General features: G+C 45.6%; 1 pseudogene; it reads left to right on the top strand.

Annotated features, from left to right (window-relative positions):
* Positions 1 to 194: 194 nt before the first annotated feature.
* Positions 195 to 16,213, top strand: LOC109872721 (bromodomain-containing protein 8-like; annotated as a pseudogene).
* Positions 16,214 to 18,106: the final 1,893 nt, after the last annotated feature.

Here is an 18,106-nt window from a genome sequence, read left to right as displayed (position 1 = left end):
ACGAATAGTTATCAAACACATCACTATGGTGCTGGAAATTGTTCAGTAAATGTACTTATTACTTCTACACAGCGGCAGCCACAGTGAGTCTACGCAAAACTAACATTTCCCTTATTCCCTTTTTCATCTGAATGATCTAATTTGGCTTATACTGTACTGAGTCATATTGGGTGGGTGGAGTAATTGTATGACCAGAAGATGGCGAGCGGGGTGGGAAGTGAGTAAATGAGCCTGCTGTCAAATTAGATACTGTATATGCTTTTTTTAATGCATGGCATCCAAAGTGTTCATGAACCGTTTGCACACGATAGTCATGCAATTGATCTAAAGTTGTACGGCATTGCAGATCGGTCAATTCTTACAAGCCTACCCCTGCTAGCACGAGCTAAGAATGGCTCACTCTTCTCTTCGTTAGCTGACCAGTTAGCAGAAGCTCGCTAGTTAGCTATAGTAAGTCACCAGCAAAACATTGCTGGTATGTGCTTGTGCGTATTTGTGCGGAAGTTAATAGTTTCATATGTCCGCTTAGAAAGGTGTTGCTATGGGTGCTTCATGACTTTTGAAATATTCGTATGGCATTTCGTAACACTGCTCTCAAGGTGGTGGCTAGCTCTGACTAGTGCAACATTTATTTTCACCTGTCCGTACATGGGGTAGAGTCTTGGTATTCTGAGTGGCCTAACCTTCTTTAGTTATTTATCTGAGATCTTCTTTTATAATTGTTAGTTAACACAATGGGATTTGTTTTGCAGGATCTTGGGACATCCTGACCTGTAAAATATAATGTGATTATAAACATATATTACCTGTCCTGACTAATAAGTGGGCGTCCCCCCCTGTCCACTGCAGAACACAAGTTGCTTGCCATGGGGCCAACGGAGGCATGGTCGGTGAGGGAGAAGCTGTGCTTGGCCACCTCTGTCATGAAGAGTGGGGACCAGAACTGGTAATGCAGCACGCTTGTCGACCTACATCATGTTACACAAATAATTTTTTTGGACAGACCAGTCTAATCTTAGCCAGCCACCAACTTTCACTGAGTAAGACTTCCATTAATGGAGACAAGCAATAGGGTAATTGTCAGGCAATTGATTATGTGAGGAAAGATTTTCGAATAGAACTGGTCAGTCGAATAGGATTGTGATGATGTAAATATAGGATATCCATACCCACAGGGTGTCTGTCAGTCGAGCCATCAAACTATTTGCAGACGCAGGACGACCCCCTGACTGGTTCTCACAAAAGGTAGGCTATGCTTCAATAGATGAACACCATGAACAAACAAGAACCTGATGATAGCATCTAAAATATATTAGCCTTGGTGCCCACAATGCAGTAACCCTATGGACTCTTGCCAAAAGGGTTGATTGAGTGAGATTGGTGGCATGCGTCCTTCAACGGTTCGCCTATATACATTTAACAACAGTACACCGCTGTTTTAATTTTTAAATTTAAATTTTATTTTAGATAATAATTTTTGGGATTGGTTACATGTTTTCAGCGTAAAGTTAAACAACTAAAACAAGATATAAAGTATATAGAAAATGTAATTGACCAATATGTTTTTAAACAAGATCATCTTTGAGAACTAACAATTATCAAAATAAAAACTAGACAGTTGAGGAGAATCTAAAATAAAATAAAAAATGCCATGGCATGGGATTGATTTAATTATAATGTTTGAGTCACTCAGATAGCATAAAAACATGACATAAGCCATGGAAGAATATGTAGAATTGCAGGCAATTAGCTTTAAAACGGCAACATTTGGTCTCTGCTGCCAAGAGGAGGGCCTCTAAAACGGCACTGATGGTCACGCCCACAGCCCCGCCCTCCTCACACTAACTTTTCCACTGCTGCTGAAAATAATCCTCGGGGAAACACTGGTACTTTGCATATTAACTGTACTTTCCCGAGCCCTGTTCATTTTCCATCATTGTCCTCTTCCACTGCCCTGGATTGTCAATAAACTGAGTGTACAAAACATTATGAACACCTGCTCTTTCCATGACATAGACTGACTGAAAGCTATGATCCCTTATTAATGTCACTTGTTAAATCCACTTCAATCAGTGTAGATGAGTGGGAGGAGACCGGATCAAGAAGGGTTTTTAAGCCCAAAGGCAATTGAGACATGGATTGTGTGTGTGCCTTTCAGAGGGTGAATGGGCAAGACAAAATATTTAAGTGCCTTTGAACGGGGTATGGTAGTTGGTACCAGTTTGTGTCAAGAACTGCAACGCTGCTGTGTGTTTCACTCTCAACAGTTTCCCGTGTGCATCAAGAATGGTCCACCACCCAAAGGACATCGAGCCAACTTGACACAACTGTGGGAAGCATTGGAGTCAACATGGGCCATCGTCCCTGTGGAACGCTTTCGACACCTTGTAGAGTCCATGCCCCGACAAATTGAGTCTGTTCTGAGGGCAAAAGGGGGTGGTGCAACTCAATATTAGGAAGGTGTTCTTAATGTTTTGTTCACTCAGTGTATATGCAGCCAGTTGAATTCAAGGAAATAACTGGCTTACTCTTCTCTCTCCCTATTGCTCTCTTTTTCATCTAGCACTGTGCCTCCCAGTACTCAGAGCTCCTGGAGACGACAGAGACTCCAAAGTGAGCACAGCAGTCACCGTTTATGTCGATGTCTTTTCCTGTGTGCGACTGGATCTGTGATGGTCCTGCTGTTGCATTTCCTACGACCAGAGGGAGTCGGAGAACACGGATAGTGTGGCTAGTGTGTTAGTCTGAAGGAGGCAGCTAATGGTTTATGGATGACATGATCTTGTCTGGGTTATGTTCATGACGCGGGTATCTCTCGCCAGACGGAAGCGGGGTGAGAAAGGCGAGGTGGTGGAGACGGTGGAGGATGTGATCGTGCGCAGGCTCACGGCAGAGAGGATTGAGGAGCTGAAGCGCTTGATCAGAGACACACAGGAGAAGCACAGGTACACGGGCTTTGTGCTATCTCTGATCGAGGTGGGACTATCTATTCAAGAGACTCACGGCCTTCGGTAGATCTTTGCTGCTACTTTATTGACCCAACACTGATGTCAACTGTTGGTCTGCTGCATTCACAGGAAGCTGAAGAAAGAGGCAGAGCTGATCCAAGCCGGGCACCTGGACTCCAAACTTGAGGAGCTATGGGGAGAGATTGTGCAGTATGAGACTTTCTGTTACTATTTCTGTATCTCATTACCTGTATCTATTTGTGTTTTTCTGGGGGGGGAAAATGACTTTCTGTGCCTGTCAGGAAGAAGAAACAGGAAGAGGAGGAGGCAGACGTGAAAAGAAAGGCCATAGATACAGCCTATCTAGGTAAAAGATAACCCACTTCATGCACACCACAAGCTGCTTTTGCCTGTAGCTTTCCTTTACCTGCTCAGTAAACATAACACTATTTCCTTCTATTGCTCCTTGGTCACCCCTTTGTATCAGTCTTATTCCAGACCTTGTAGAACTCAATATACCAGGAAGTATACAGGTTGATTCAGATGCGTTTTATGTTTGTTGAATGATTCAATAAACCCACAGGGGATGTTGAAATAAATATCATGCCAAGGGGTTTGGATGAGGAGCTCCATCAGAAAGTATGTCTAAGGCTGAGATGGATGTGTACACAGCCACAAACGCGGGTCAAAGTCATTAGTGGCTCAACTGTAGTGTGATTGGTCAAACTAAGAACAGTCTCACCCCGACGCCCCACCCCCCTTCCAGCCAGACAGGCGGTGAAGAACACCCCTAAACGAGTGCCCAGTGTGACCGTGCGCTCTCCCCCGGGGTGCGGCTCGCCAAGCCTCGAGTTCTGCCAAGGGGACATACCCCAGAGCACACCCGAGGACCCCAGCACCTCAGTGACTGTGAGTCCCTGTCAGCTACAGGGGAACGGGGCAGGGGCAGGGGCAGGTAGAGAGATGATTGGAGTTCAATAAAAACATTCTGTTTTTGTCAATTTGTCATTGTCAATTTGATGTGCTGCCACATGCTACACGAAATGCCTTTTCTTCGGTCTGCCTGCCCTACTCCCTTGCATGTTATATCCCTCCTTTTCCTTTTTCCCAACTTCATTGTCCCCTTCCTCTCCATAGACCCCAGAAGCAGCAGGGTTCATGCCCCTGACTGAGGCCTGTGGGATAGTTGGTGCAGAGTCAGGCCTGGGCACTCTTCTGGATGACTCCCCACAAAAGAAGCTCTTGGGCCAGAAAGCCACGCCACCACCATCCCCTCTCCTCTCTGAGCTACTGAAGAAAGGCAGTTTCATACCCACAAGCCCCAGACTGGTATGTCCGAGAGGAAACACTATATTATGCCATAGGGATTGTTCACTTCCATACTATTGAAAAACATCCACATGTAACGACCCATCTCAGACTCATCGTCAGATGATTCCTGTTGCAGTTACAGAGGTGCTGTGTTTGCCTTATAGGTTGGAGATGGTGACCTGCCTGGTAATATGACAATAGCACATGACCTACAGCTCACAGGCTCCATTCTTCCTGGCTGTCTAGCAACAGGTACACACACACACACACACACACACACACACACACACACACACACACACACACACACACACACACACACACACACACACACACACACACACACACACACACACACACACACACACACACACACACACTTGTGCCATTGCATAAACACCCAGCAGAAAGCTTGCTTCTAGAATGTTTGCAGATGTGTACCTGTCCATGTACAGTTTCTGTGGAAAGAACTGAAAACTGCTGTTCACAAATGCTCTCCATCCAACCTCACTGAGCTCGAGCTGTTTTGCAAGGAGGAATGGGAAAAAATGTCAGTCTCTCGATGTGCAAAACTGATAGAGACATACCCCAAGCGACTTACAGCTGTAATCGCAGCAAAAGGTGGCGCTACAAAGTATTAACTTAAGGGGTCTGAATAATTTTGCACGCCCAATTTTTCAGTTTTTGATTTGTTAAAAAAGTTTGAAATATCCAATTAATGTCGTTCCACTTCATGATTGTGTCCCACTTGTTGTTGATTCTTCACAAAAAAATACAGTTTTATATCTTTATGTTTGAAGCCTGAAATGTGGCAAAAGGTCGCAAAGTTCAAGGGGGCCGAATACTTTCGCAAGGCACTGTATGCGTTTGCTAAACTTAGGTAGTCAAATAGTAAAAACGTTGTATTGCTTAGCGTGGCATTTGTGATTATAGATCAAGGCTCTGTGCGCTTTGCGTGTTTATGTGTGTGTGTCCGTGTGCGCTAGGTGCCCCTACATTCTCTCGTCTGCTGGAGGCCGGGCCTCAGTTCTCAGCTCAGCTGGGCTCCTTGGCCAGCAGCACAGACTCCTCCAGTGCCCTTCTCACTGCTGTTGCACCCCCCACTATGGACTCCCCCGCCTCACTACACACAGGTCTCTCCCGTTCCCTCCCTCTGCTTTTATACAGGTCCTCTTCCTTCTTTTCTCGTCATCACGGAGGCCCAGCATCTTTTCTGCGTCTTTTCAACTGACCACCACACTACTGTACATGGCATCTCATTCCATCTCATCTCCTCCGACATGAACGTGAAGCCTGTCACCATGATCATGTCCTCCATCTGTTGTCTTTATGCAGAGATTGAATATGAATCATATTATAAGGCTGTTAATACTACATATATATATATATGTGTGTGTGTGTGTGTGTGTGTGTGTCTGTATATAGGCAGGGATGAGGTGGAGGCCTCCCCGTCTGGCCCAGAGGAGGGGACAGAAGAGGGCCTAGTGACGGTGCCCTACATGGGAGATGAATTGGACCTGGAGACAGTGGGGGACATCATCGCCATCATTGAGGATAAGGTGCTCGTCCTCCGCCTCGTGCACCTAAAAACGTTGATGGATACCTGTTCTGCCTATAAAGCCATAGTTATATCAGCCTTATCTCTAATAATAACTACATAATAGGTCTTTCTGAGGTGTTTTGAAGTGGTGCAGGTAGGCTAGCGTTTTAAGTGCATTGGGCCAGTAACCGAAAGGTCATTGGTTCGAATCCCAGAGCAGACTTGGTGAAAAATCAGTTTATGTTCCCTTGAGCAAAGCACATAACCCTAATTGCTTCTGGAAGTCACTCTGGATTAGAGTGTCCTGCTAAATGACAAAAAAATGTAAAAATGAGGTGACCGGCTCTAATCTCTCACCCTATAGGGTGATGAGAATGCAGAAGCTTTGGATGCGGCTGCAGTGGAGGCCGCTCTGTCCCTGTGTGAGGAGACGCCCTGTCTGGCCCCCCCTGGGAGCCCGGGCCCTTCAAGCCTCCTGAGTCTAACCCTGCCACCCCCACACGGGCCCCACAAGCCTCCTCCTACTCCTCCCCCCTCCACGGCAGTCTGGAGGTGAAGAGGGAGAGCCTGGAGACACGGGGTGGGGCCTCTGCATGTGACAGCCAGAACAGCTGTACCTCAGGGTACACACACCCCCTGGGCATCAGTGGCCTTTCTCCCTCCTGCTCGTCTATGATGCTGGAGCACAGCCAGCCTATTGGCGCTCGTCTGCAGCATGGGGTCATGTGCGGGGCCAATGGGGAAGGAAGCCCTGTCTCTCCCCATGCCACCATCAAGTGTGAGAGTGAAGAGTGGATGCAGCAAGGAGCTGACACACCACACGCAGGTATACACACACTCCTAGCCCTGGCACATCAAACTGACAGCCATACAAGATGCCAAAATCAACCTGTTGTGTACTTAGCATGACTGCCTGTTTCTCTCTCTCTCTCTTTTCCCTCAGACTCTGAGGGTGGCTCCATGACAAGAGGACACTCCAAGGTACACGTTCCACTGAAGAGAGAACAGACTTGAGCTGAGACCTGTTTTCCTTTTGTTAGAACGGGGCTCTTCAACATTTTCTTGCCAAGGGACCCCCGCCCAGGCGACCCAGGGAACCCCATCATAAGTTAACAACAAAAAAGTCCTGTCTTATTATCAATCACATTAATTTATAAAGCCTTTTTTACATCAGCAGATGCCACTAAGTGCTTATACAGAAACCCAGCCTAAAACCCCAAACAGCAAGCAATGCCAATGTAGAAGCACGGTGGCTAGGAAAAACTCCCTAGAAAGGCAGGAACCTGGGAAGAAACCCAGAGGGGAACCAGGCTCTTCTGGCTGTGCTGGGTGGAGATTATAAATGTACATGGCCATTAAGGCCAGGTTGTTCTCCAAGATGTTCAAACGTTCATAGATGAGCAGCAGGATCAAATAATAATCACAGTGGTTGTAGAGGGTGCAACAGGTCAGGACCTCAGCAGTAAATGGTGAATCATCAGGTGAATGGTAATGACAAGAAGAAGTAATCAACATTTTCAAATGAATTGATTTGGTAGATAGTTTTTTGTTAAATTGACCTCCCACACATAATTGGAAGAGGAAGTATACACTAGCAGGTCCTTTTTCAAAGCCTGTGCGAGATACTCCGATTAGCGGAATTTGCTCAGTATCAGGAGGACAAAGGATTCTCCTCTTTTCTACTGTAGGTATCTAACTCAGTCTCTGTACCCGTGTTGCGTGTGAAGGAGGAAGAGGAGGGGGAGCGACGTAGAGGAGAGACTAAAGAGAACAGCTATAGTCTGCACACAGCCTCCTCTCTGAAGCTCCACACCACCGCAGACTCTATCCCCAGCAGCCCTGCCTCCTCCAAGTTGTGAGTCTCACACGCGCACACACACACACCACCAAGCATGTCTATATCACGTCAAAACGCCTTCTTCCCTTTCTTGGTCTATGCAGTTCGATGTGCAGTGAGGACCAGGAGGCCAGACAGGCTCAGAAGATCTGGAGGAAAGCCATCATGCTGGTATGGCGAGCAGCCGCCAATCACAGGTAACAAGCTGGCTCATGGAACCCAGGGCTACAGTAGGACCATGCAGCCTGCCTCTCATTTGAGCTTTTGAAAGTGATGCCCTTGCTGTTTTTCTGGCGCAGGTATGCTAATGTGTTCCTGTGACTGATGACATTTCCCCGGGGTATCATAGTATTGTGCACAGGTAAGCACTGACCACTGACACAGGCGACAGGCGCTTTCTCTGCTGGCTTGGTCGGACCTGTTGGGCACTCTGACCATCTCCGTTCTCCTCCGCCCCAGGCCCATGGACCTGTTGGACACTCTGACCATCTCCGTTCTCCTCCGCCCCAGGCCCATGGACCAGTTGGACACTCTGACCATCTCCGTTCTCCTCCGCCCCAGGCCCATGGAACTGTTGGACACTCTGACCATCTCCGTTCTCCTCCGCCCCAGGCCCATGGACCAGTTGGACACTCTGACCATCTCCGTTCTCCTCCGCCCCAGGCCCATGGAACTGTTGGACACTCTGACCATCTCCGTTCTCCTCCGCCCCAGGCCCATGGACCTGTTGGACACTCTGACCATCTCCGTTCTCCTCCGCCCCAGGCCCATGGACCTGTTGGACACTCTGACCAGCTCCGTTCTCCTCCGCCCCAGGCCCATGGACCTGTTGGACACTCTGGCCATCTCCGTTCTCCTCCGCTCCAGGCCCATGGACCTGTCCACCATTAAGAAGAGCATTGAGACCGGTCTGATCCGCACCACGGCAGAGTTCCAGCGGGACATCATGCTGATGTTCCAGAACGCGGTGATGTACAACAGCTGTGACCATGATGTGTTCCACATGGCCCTGGAGATGCAGAGGGACGTCCTGGAGCAGATCCAGCAGTTCCTGGCCACACAGCTCATCATGCAGACCTCCGAGTCGGGCGTCAGCGCCAAGAGCCTGAGGGGCCGGGAGAGCACCCGCAAGCAGGACCCCTCGGACAAGGTGCTCCTCTCAGTGGGACCGCACAGGACGGAGGGTCTTTAGATAGGGGGTGGGAGGAGAGGAGAGAGTATTAGGAATGGAGAGTCTAGGAGAGGAAAGGAAAGTGAGGATTTGGGGATGCAAGAAGCGACAGATTAGGGTTCTGTTTAACTGCAGAGGAAAGGAGAGGACACAAGTCTCTTACCTTTGGAAGGCAGCTAAACACACTCCTAGATCTTATAGGAGGGGTGCCATGTATGCCAGTCATGGGTGTTTTCCTAATGCATGAACATGTGCTTCGGTTTTAATTTTATCCATTTCCCCACTGACATCCTTCTCTAGTCTCCATTCTGAGTTGCCCTCGATGGAGACCATACAGTTGGTGGGCTTCATGGGCTTAGATGGTGATGAACTCATGATAGTAGATAGGAACCTGACTCCCTCCGATAATACTGCTAATGCTGTTGAATTGCATTACAGACAAAAAACACAAAATAGTCAAACGCACGCACCGCACCCATAACTGTGCAGATATAGAGACAGCGCGAGACAAAGATCCCTTGCGAGTCCACGCCGTTGAAATCAAATCAAAGTTGATTTGTCACGTGCACAGGATACAGCAGGTGTTAACAGGGGTGTGAAATGCTTGCTTTGCAAGCTCTTCCTCAACATGCAGTAATACTAAGTCATATAAAATAAATACACACCAAAAACTACACTGTATACAAGGTCAGAACCAGTAGAGTACCAATCAATGTCAGGGATACTGGTGAAAGTGTAGGTAAGGCTATGCATATGTAATCTGGTTAAATTTCTCTCAACTGTCAATCTGATACACACACACACACACACACTGATATTTTCTTTCTCATCCTTCATTCTTCATCTTTTCACTGCCTCTGTTTCTATGCTTGTGTGTGTGTTAGCTTTTTGTTAGCTTCATTGATCTGTGTTTGTATCTGTGTCGTGTGTTTGTCGTGTGTGTGTGTCTGTCGTGTGTGTGTGTGTGTGTGTGTGTGTGTGTGTGTACCCCACTTCACTCCATCAATGTGTGTAAAAACATAGCCATGGCAGCGCTCCAACCTTGTGTTCCTCTCCAGTGTCTCTGGCTGATAGATAGTCTCAAAGCAGGAGAGAGGCTCAAGGTTTAGGGGTGGGGGGGTTTAGAATGAGTTGTTTTGGATTTAGTGTTGCAGATTAAATTTGTATTATAGTATTTTTTGGATCAGCTTTAATATTGCACATAGATTGTGGCTTCTATCAGTGTAATTGTCTGCATCATTTCCAATCCCCCTTTATGTTTAAACACACACCTACTCATTCAAAGGTTTTTCTTTATTTTTAATAAAGACTAATAGTGAAGACATCAAAACTATGAAATAAGACATATGGAATAATGTAGTAACAGAAAAGGTGTTAAACCAAAAAATATATTTATATTCGAGATTCTTCAAAGTAGCCACCCTTTGCCTTGATGACAGCTTTGCACACTCTTGGCATTCTCTCAACCAGCTTCATCTGGAATGCTTTTCCAACAGTCTTGAAGGAGTTCTCACATATGCTGAGCACTTGTTGGCTGCTCTTCCTTTACTCTGCGGTCTAACTCATCCCAAACCATCTCAATTGGGTTGAGGTTGGGTGATTGTGGAGGCCAGGTCATCTGATACAGCACTCCATCACTCTCCTTCTTGGTCAAATTGCCCTTACACAGCCTGGAGGTGTGTTTTGGGTCATTGTCTGGTTGAGAAACAAATGATAGTCCCACTAAGCGCAAACCAGATGGGATGGCGTATCGCTGCAGAATGCTGTGGTAGCCATGCTGGTTAAGTGTGCCTTGAATTCTAAATAAATCACAGACAGTGTCACCAACAAAGCCCCCCCACACCATCACACCTCATCCTTGCTTCACGGTAGGAAGCACACATGCAGAGATCATCACTCTGCGTCTCACAAAGACCCGGCAGTTGGAAGCAAAAATCTCAAATTTGGACTCATCAGACCAAAGGACAGATTACCACCGGTCTAATGTCCATTGCTCGTGTTTCTTGGCTCAAGTGGTTTCTTTGAAGCAATTCGACCATGAAGGCCTGGTTCACGCAGTCTCCTCTGAACAGTTGATGTTGAGATGTGTCTGTTACTTGAACTCTGAAGCATTTATTTGGGCTCTAATCTGAGGTTGGTAACTCAAATGAATTTATCCTTTGCAGCAGAGGTAACTCTGGGTCTTCCTTTCCTAGGGCGCTCCTCATGAGAGCCAGTTTCATCATAGCGCTTGATGGTTTTTACAACTGCACTTGAAGAAACTTTCAAAGTTCTTGAAATGTTCCACATTGACTGGCCTTCATGTCTTAAAGTAATGATGGACTGTCATTTCTCTTTGCTTATTTGATCTGTTCTTGCCATAATATGGACTTGGTCTTAGACCTATTTGGTAAATCTTCTATATGCCAACCCTACCTTGTCACAACACAACTGATTGGTTCAAACAAATTTAAGAAGGAAAGAAATTCCCCAAATTAACTTTTAACAAGGCACACCTGTTAATTGAAATGCATTCCAGGTGACTACCTCATGAAGCTGGTTGGTTGAGAGAATGCCAAAGAGTGTCCAAAGTTGTCATCAAGTCAAAGGTTGGCTACTTTGAAGAATTGCAAATATAACATATATTTTTGATTTGTTCAACACTTTTTTTTGGTTGCATGATTCCATATGTGTTATATATTTGGAGTAAACTAATGGATAGCAATACTTAGGCTTCTACTTCCAGTTCCTACAGACGGTATATTTTACAATAGTTATCGTTTGTTTGTTTTTAGGCCCAGCCTTCAGCTACCCTCAACCCACATCCTATGGCGTTCTGCATTAGCATCGAACAGCCCCCGTGATATGCAGCTGTTCAGGGAAGCTAGAAATCATTATACACAGGCAGTTAGAAAAGCCAAGGCTAGCTTTTTCAAGCAGAAATTTGCTTCCTGCAACACTAACTCAAAAAAGTTCTGGGACACTGTAAAGTCCATGGAGAATAAGAACACCTCCTCCCAGCTGCCCACTGCACTGAAGATAGGAAACACTGTCACCACTGATAAATCCACCATAATTGAGAATTTCAATAAGCATTTTTCTACGGCTGGCCATGCTTTCCACCTGGCTACTCCTACCCCGGACAACAGCACTGCACCCCCAACAGCAACTCGCCCAAGCCTTCCCCATTTCTCCTTCTCCCAAATCCATTCAGCTGATGTTCTGAAAGAGCTGCAAAATCTGGACCCCTACAAATCAGCCGGGCTAGACAATCTGGACCCTTTCTTTCTAAAATTATCTGCCGAAATTGTTGCCACCCCTATTACTAGCCTGTTCAACCTCTCTTTCGTGTCGTCTGAGATTCCCAAAGATTGTAAAGCAGCTGCGGTCATCCCCCTCTTCAAAGGGGGGGACACTCTTGACCCAAACTGCTACAGACCTATATCTATCCTACCGTGCCTTTCTAAGGTCTTCGAAAGCCAAGTCAACAAACAGATTACCGACCATTTCGAATCTCACCATACCTTCTCTGCTATGCAATCTGGTTTCAGAGCTGGTCATGGGTGCACCTCAGCCACGCTCAAGGTCCTAAACGATATCTTAACCGCCATCGATAAGAAACATTACTGTGCAGCCGTATTCATTGATCTGGCCAAGGCTTTCGACTCTGTCAATCACCATATCCTCATCGGCAGACTCGACAGCCTTGGTTTCTCAAATGATTGCCTCGCCTGGTTCACCAACTACTTCTCTGATAGAGTTCAGTGTGTCAAATCGGAGGGTCTGCTGTCCGGACCTCTGGCAGTCTCTATGGGGGTGCCACAGGGTTCAATTCTTGGACCGACTCTCTTCTCTGTATACATCAATGAGGTCGCTCTTGCTGCTGGTGAGTCCCTGATCCACCTCTACGCAGACGACACCATTCTGTATACTTCCGGCCCTTCTTTGGACACTGTGTTAACAACCCTCCAGGCAAGCTTCAATGCCATACAACTCTCCTTCCGTGGCCTCCAATTGCTCTTAAATACAAGTAAAACTAAATGCATGCTCTTCAACCGATCGCTACCTGCACCTACCCGCCTGTCCAACATCACTACTCTGGACGGCTCTGACTTAGAATACGTGGACAACTACAAATACTTAGGTGTCTGGTTAGATTGTAAACTCTCCTTCCAGACCCATATCAAACATCTCCAATCCAAAGTTAAATCTAGAATTGGCTTCCTATTTCGCAACAAAGCATCCTTCACTCATGCTGCCAAACATACCCTTGTAAAACTGACCATCCTACCAATCCTCGACTTTGGCGATGTCATTTACAAAATAGCCTCCAATACCCTACTCAACAAATTGGGTGCAGTCTATCACAGTGCAATCTGTTTTGTCACCAATGGCCCATATACTACCCACCATTGCGACCTGTACGCTCTCGTTGGCTGGCCCTCGCTTCATACTCGTCGCCAAACCCACTGGCTCCATGTCATCTACAAGACCCTGCTAGGTAAAGTCCCCCCTTATCTCAGCTCGCTGGTCACCATAGCATCTCCCACCTGTAGCACACGCTCCAGCAGGTATATCTCTCTAGTCACCCCCAAAACCAATTCTTTCTTTGGCCGCCTCTCCTTCCAGTTCTCTGCTGCCAATGACTGGAACGAACTACAAAAATCTCGGAAACTGGAAACACTTATCTCCCTCACTAGCTTTAAGCACCAACTGTCAGAGCAGCTCACAGATTACTGCACCTGTACATAGCCCACCTATAATTTAGCCCAAACAACTACCTCTTTCCCAACTGTATTTAATTTTAATTTATTTATTTATTTTGCTCCTTTGCACCCCATTATTTTTTATTTCTACTTTGCTCATTCTTCCATTGCTAAACTACCATTCCAGTATTTTACTTGCTATATTGTATTTACTTTGCCATCATGGCCTTTTTTGCCTTTACCTCCCTTCTCACCTCATTTGCTCACATTGTATATAGACTTGTTTATACTGCATTATTGACTGTATGTTTGTTTTTACTCCATGTGTAACTCTGTGTCGTTTTATCTGTCGAACTGCTTTGCTTTATCTTGGCCAGGTCGCAATTGTAAATGAGAACTTGTTCTCAACTTGCCTACCTGGTTAAATAAAGGTTAAATAAATAAAATAAATAAAAGCCCTCCCATCTTTCTCTATCTCGTCCAGTTTTGATTTCTAGCCGATGCATATTTTTCCACTGTGATGTTTCACGAAAGTTCTGAACCTCTCTATTCTCGTCGTTTCTACAGATTGTAAATCAAAGATACATATTTTTGCTACGAGTATTATAGTATTTGAAACTAAAGTTATTTACAGAATATTCATATTTGGCCAAAAGTCACATGGTACATGTTGTTGCATTTTGGAGCTCACGTTTTAAGATGGAATGCTTAGGAGACAACAACAACAACAACAACAACAAAAAGGCTCCAACGATATCTTCACAATCCAAGTGAGGAATTGGTTACCCACCTGCGTTTAAGTAAAGGAGTTGGGTCAGTTGTTGGACCACTCCTGTGAGAAGATGGATCCTGCTTCAGTATGAGTTCCCACAGGTTTATATTCTATACAGTATTTATAGTGTCCATGACCGGTGGTGTTCACTTATTTTATACCCTCCACGTTTTTCTGTATATGATGCACCTCATTTCTCAATCTTTTTGGAGGGGGTCTGTCTTTTTGTATTTATTTTTATGCAGTTCTTTTTTCTTTTGGAGTGTGTCGTCAGCGTGTCGTCACTGTGTGTGCTCCACGACTTCCTTGTTCTGTGTGTCTTTGTTCCCTCTCTCTGACTATCCTCTGTCCTCTCACAGGACAGTGTCCCCATGGCCTCTCCTGCCTTCCTTCTCTCTCTCTTTGTAAGTACCCAGTCTGCAGGTTACGAGCTGCAAGACGACAGCTGGGGTATTTGCATTCTGGCCCCAAGTCAGATTGAATACTTGCCTGACGACTCATCCTGAATTTGATTTTCGTTGCTCTTATCGATCGCTCCATGCTGAACCTGCTATCTGGGAAGTTGTTTGTGCTGTCGTCAAAAATGACGTGATTCGTGTAGGCCGGCTCTGGCCCAGCCCATTGGTTTCTGGGGACCAATCAGAGCGGTCAGAATGGGTTCGCATTCGAGAAGAAACATTAGCGGGAGTGGCGTTTGGCCGGAACGTTGTGGATGGGTAGACAGGCAAATTGAATACCCCTACTCTATAGTATTCTTTCTTAAATTTCCTCTCTTTCTCTCTCTCTTTCTCTCTCACACACATACGCTCCTAAAAACACACGCAGGCAAAGAAATACAAATTGGCTCGCTAACTTTCATGCACACAAGCTAATTGACCCATGTGTTTGCAAGTTGCATTGAATCTAAATGTTGAACCATGTTTCCTATCATGTTCAAACAAACACTAAATATGAGGGCCAGTCTGTCCGGTGTTGTCTAGGGTGATGAGTTTGGACCAGAGTTTGGACCAGAACCCATCTCCTCTCTGTGCTTCTACAGGATGGGGGCACCAGGGGGCGCCGTTGTGCCATAGAAGCTGACCTGAAGATGAAGAAATGAGTAGCAGGGAGCACCTGCGGATGACTCTGGATGGAGTACAACTGATTGGTACCCCCTATCCATGGTCATGTCCCAGTTGATTAAGGTAACAAAGGACACCACAGTCTGGGTCAATGTCGTTTCATGTCCTCTCACTTCAACTGGACACGGTATGTCTGGCTGAGATAGCAATGCAGTTCCTGATTTGCAGTTTAGAGTAAACGCAACCCCAGCACTGAAAAACACATACTCCAACTCCTGAATCGAGTCCCCCTCTTAAACTGAGCAAGGCATTGTGACGTAGATAAACAGAGTGAGGAACAGTTGACTGAATGAGATGACCAGGGTCGTACTGTATGTGTCTGTCAACACAAAACTGAAATACCTTGCATTGTGTATGTGTTTCATGAGTTTAAGTCCTTTGTATAGTATTGTACAGGCGTGTACATATGGTGCCTTTTTTTAAAGGCAATGAATGTTTCAAAATAATACATATTTGTTGCAAGATTGTGGTCCCCCAACATAGCAAACCAGGTAGTGTGTGATTTTTGTTTTGTTTTGTCTTAAGGAAATCCCACAAAAAGGACTAAGGCTGGGACTCTAAGGCAATCCGTTTAAGCATTGTCGACAATGCGCTATTTAAAGGCAATGTTCCCAAGTTCGTGGAGACGGCATTTATGGTAAATGCTGCATGTCGGCTCAATCGGAAATTTGCACATTGTCGACAGCGTGTGATTTAACTGATTCCCGCCATAAGCTCGGGTGTAACACCAGTATATACAGTGCATTCGGAAACTATTCAGACCCCAGAGTTGCTGCACAGCTATTTTCAGGTCTCCAGAGATGTCCGATTGAGTTTAAGTCCGGGCTCTGGCTGGGCCTCTCAAGGACATTCAGAGACTTGTCCTAATGCCACTCGAGCATTATCTTGGCTGTGTGCATAGGGTCGTTATCCTGTTGGAATGTGAACCTTCGCCCCAGTCTGAGGTCCTGAGCACTCTGGAGCAGGTTTTCATCAAGACTCTCTCTGTACTTTGCTTCGTTCGTCTTTCCCTCGATCCTGACTAGTCTCCCAGTCCCTGCTGCTGAAAAACATCCCAACAGCATGATTCTGCCACCACCATGCTTCACCGTAGGGGTGGTGCCTGGTTTCCTCCATATGTGACACTTGGTATTCAGGCCAAAGAGTTCAATCTTGGTTTCATCAGACCAGAGAATCTTGTTCTCATGGTCTGAGAGTCCTTTAGGTGCCTTTTGGCAAACTCCAACTGGGCTGTCATGTGCCTTTTACTGAGGAGTAGCTTCCGTCTGGCCACTCTTGTCATAAAGGCCTGATTGGTGGAGTGCTGCAGAGATGGCTGTCCTTCTGGAAGGTTGTCCCATCTCCACAGAGGAACTCTGGAGCTCTGTCAGAGTGACCATTGGGTTCTTGGTCACCTCCCTGACCAAGGCCCTTCTTCTCCGATTGTTCAGTTTGGCCAGGCTGGCCAGCTCTAGGAAGAGGCTTGGTGGCTTGAGGCCACTGTGTTCTTTATGGACAATTCCTTCGACCTCATGGCTTGGTTGTTTCTCTGACTTGCACTGTCAACTGTGGGACCTTTTTATATAGTCCAATCAATTGAATTTACCACAGGTGGACACAGATGCACCTGAGCTTAGTTTTGAGTCTCATAGGAAAGGGTCTGAATACGTATGTAAATAAGGTATTTGTTTTTTATTTGTAATAAATTTGCCAAAATTTCTAAACCTGTTTTTGCTTTGTCATTATGGGGTATTGTGGGTAGTTTAATTTTAGAATAAGTTTGTAACGTAACATTTGTAAAAAGGCAAGGGGTCTGAATACTTTCCAAATGGACGGTGTGTGTGTGTGTGTGTGTGTGTGTGTGTGTGTGTGTGTGTGTGTGTGTGTGTGTGTGTGTGTGTGTGTGTGTGTGTGTGTGTGTGTGTGTGTGTGTGTGTGTGTGTGTGTATAACTCAGCAAAAACATAAACGTCCCTTTTTCAGGACCCTGTCCTTCAAAGATAATTTGTAAAAACCAAATAACTTTACAGATCTTCATTGCAAACGGTTTAAACACTGTTTCCCATGCTTGTTCAATGAACCATAAACAATTAATGAACATGCACCTGTGCAACGGGCGTTAAGACACGAACAACTTACAGACGGCAGGCAATTAAGGTCATAGTTATGAAAACTTAGAGAACACTAAAGAGGCCTTTCTACTGACTCTGAAAAACACCAAAAGAAAGATGCACAGGGTCCCTGCTTATCTGCGTGAACGTGCATTAGGCATGCTGCAAGGAGGCAATGTCCGTACTGCCAAGAGTGTGCAAAGCTGTCATTAAGGCAAAGGGTGGCTACTTTGAAGAATCTCAAATATAAATATATTTTGATTTGTTTAATACTTTTTTGGTTACATCATGATTCCATATGTGTTGATGTCTTCACTATTCTACAATGTATAAAATATAAAAAATTAAGAAAAACCCTTGAACGAGTAGGCGTGTCCGTACTTTTGGCTGGTACTAACTCAAAAAAAGAAATGTCCTCTCACTGTCAAATGCGTTTATTTTCATAGTAGTAAAAATAAAATAAAAAACAGAATGTTTTTGTGTCCAACTTTTGACTGGTACACTAATACATATTAGTGGGCGGCAGGTAGCCGAGTGGTTAGAGCGTTGGGCCAGTAACCGAAAGGTTGCTAGATCAAATCCCCGAGTTGACAAGGTAAAAATCTGTCGTTCTGCCCCTGAGCAAGGGAGTT

Source organism: Oncorhynchus kisutch, linkage group LG28, assembly GCF_002021735.2.
Source record: "Oncorhynchus kisutch isolate 150728-3 linkage group LG28, Okis_V2, whole genome shotgun sequence".
Taxonomy (NCBI): domain Eukaryota; kingdom Metazoa; phylum Chordata; class Actinopteri; order Salmoniformes; family Salmonidae; genus Oncorhynchus; species Oncorhynchus kisutch.
This window is presented reverse-complemented; position numbering and strand designations above follow the sequence as displayed.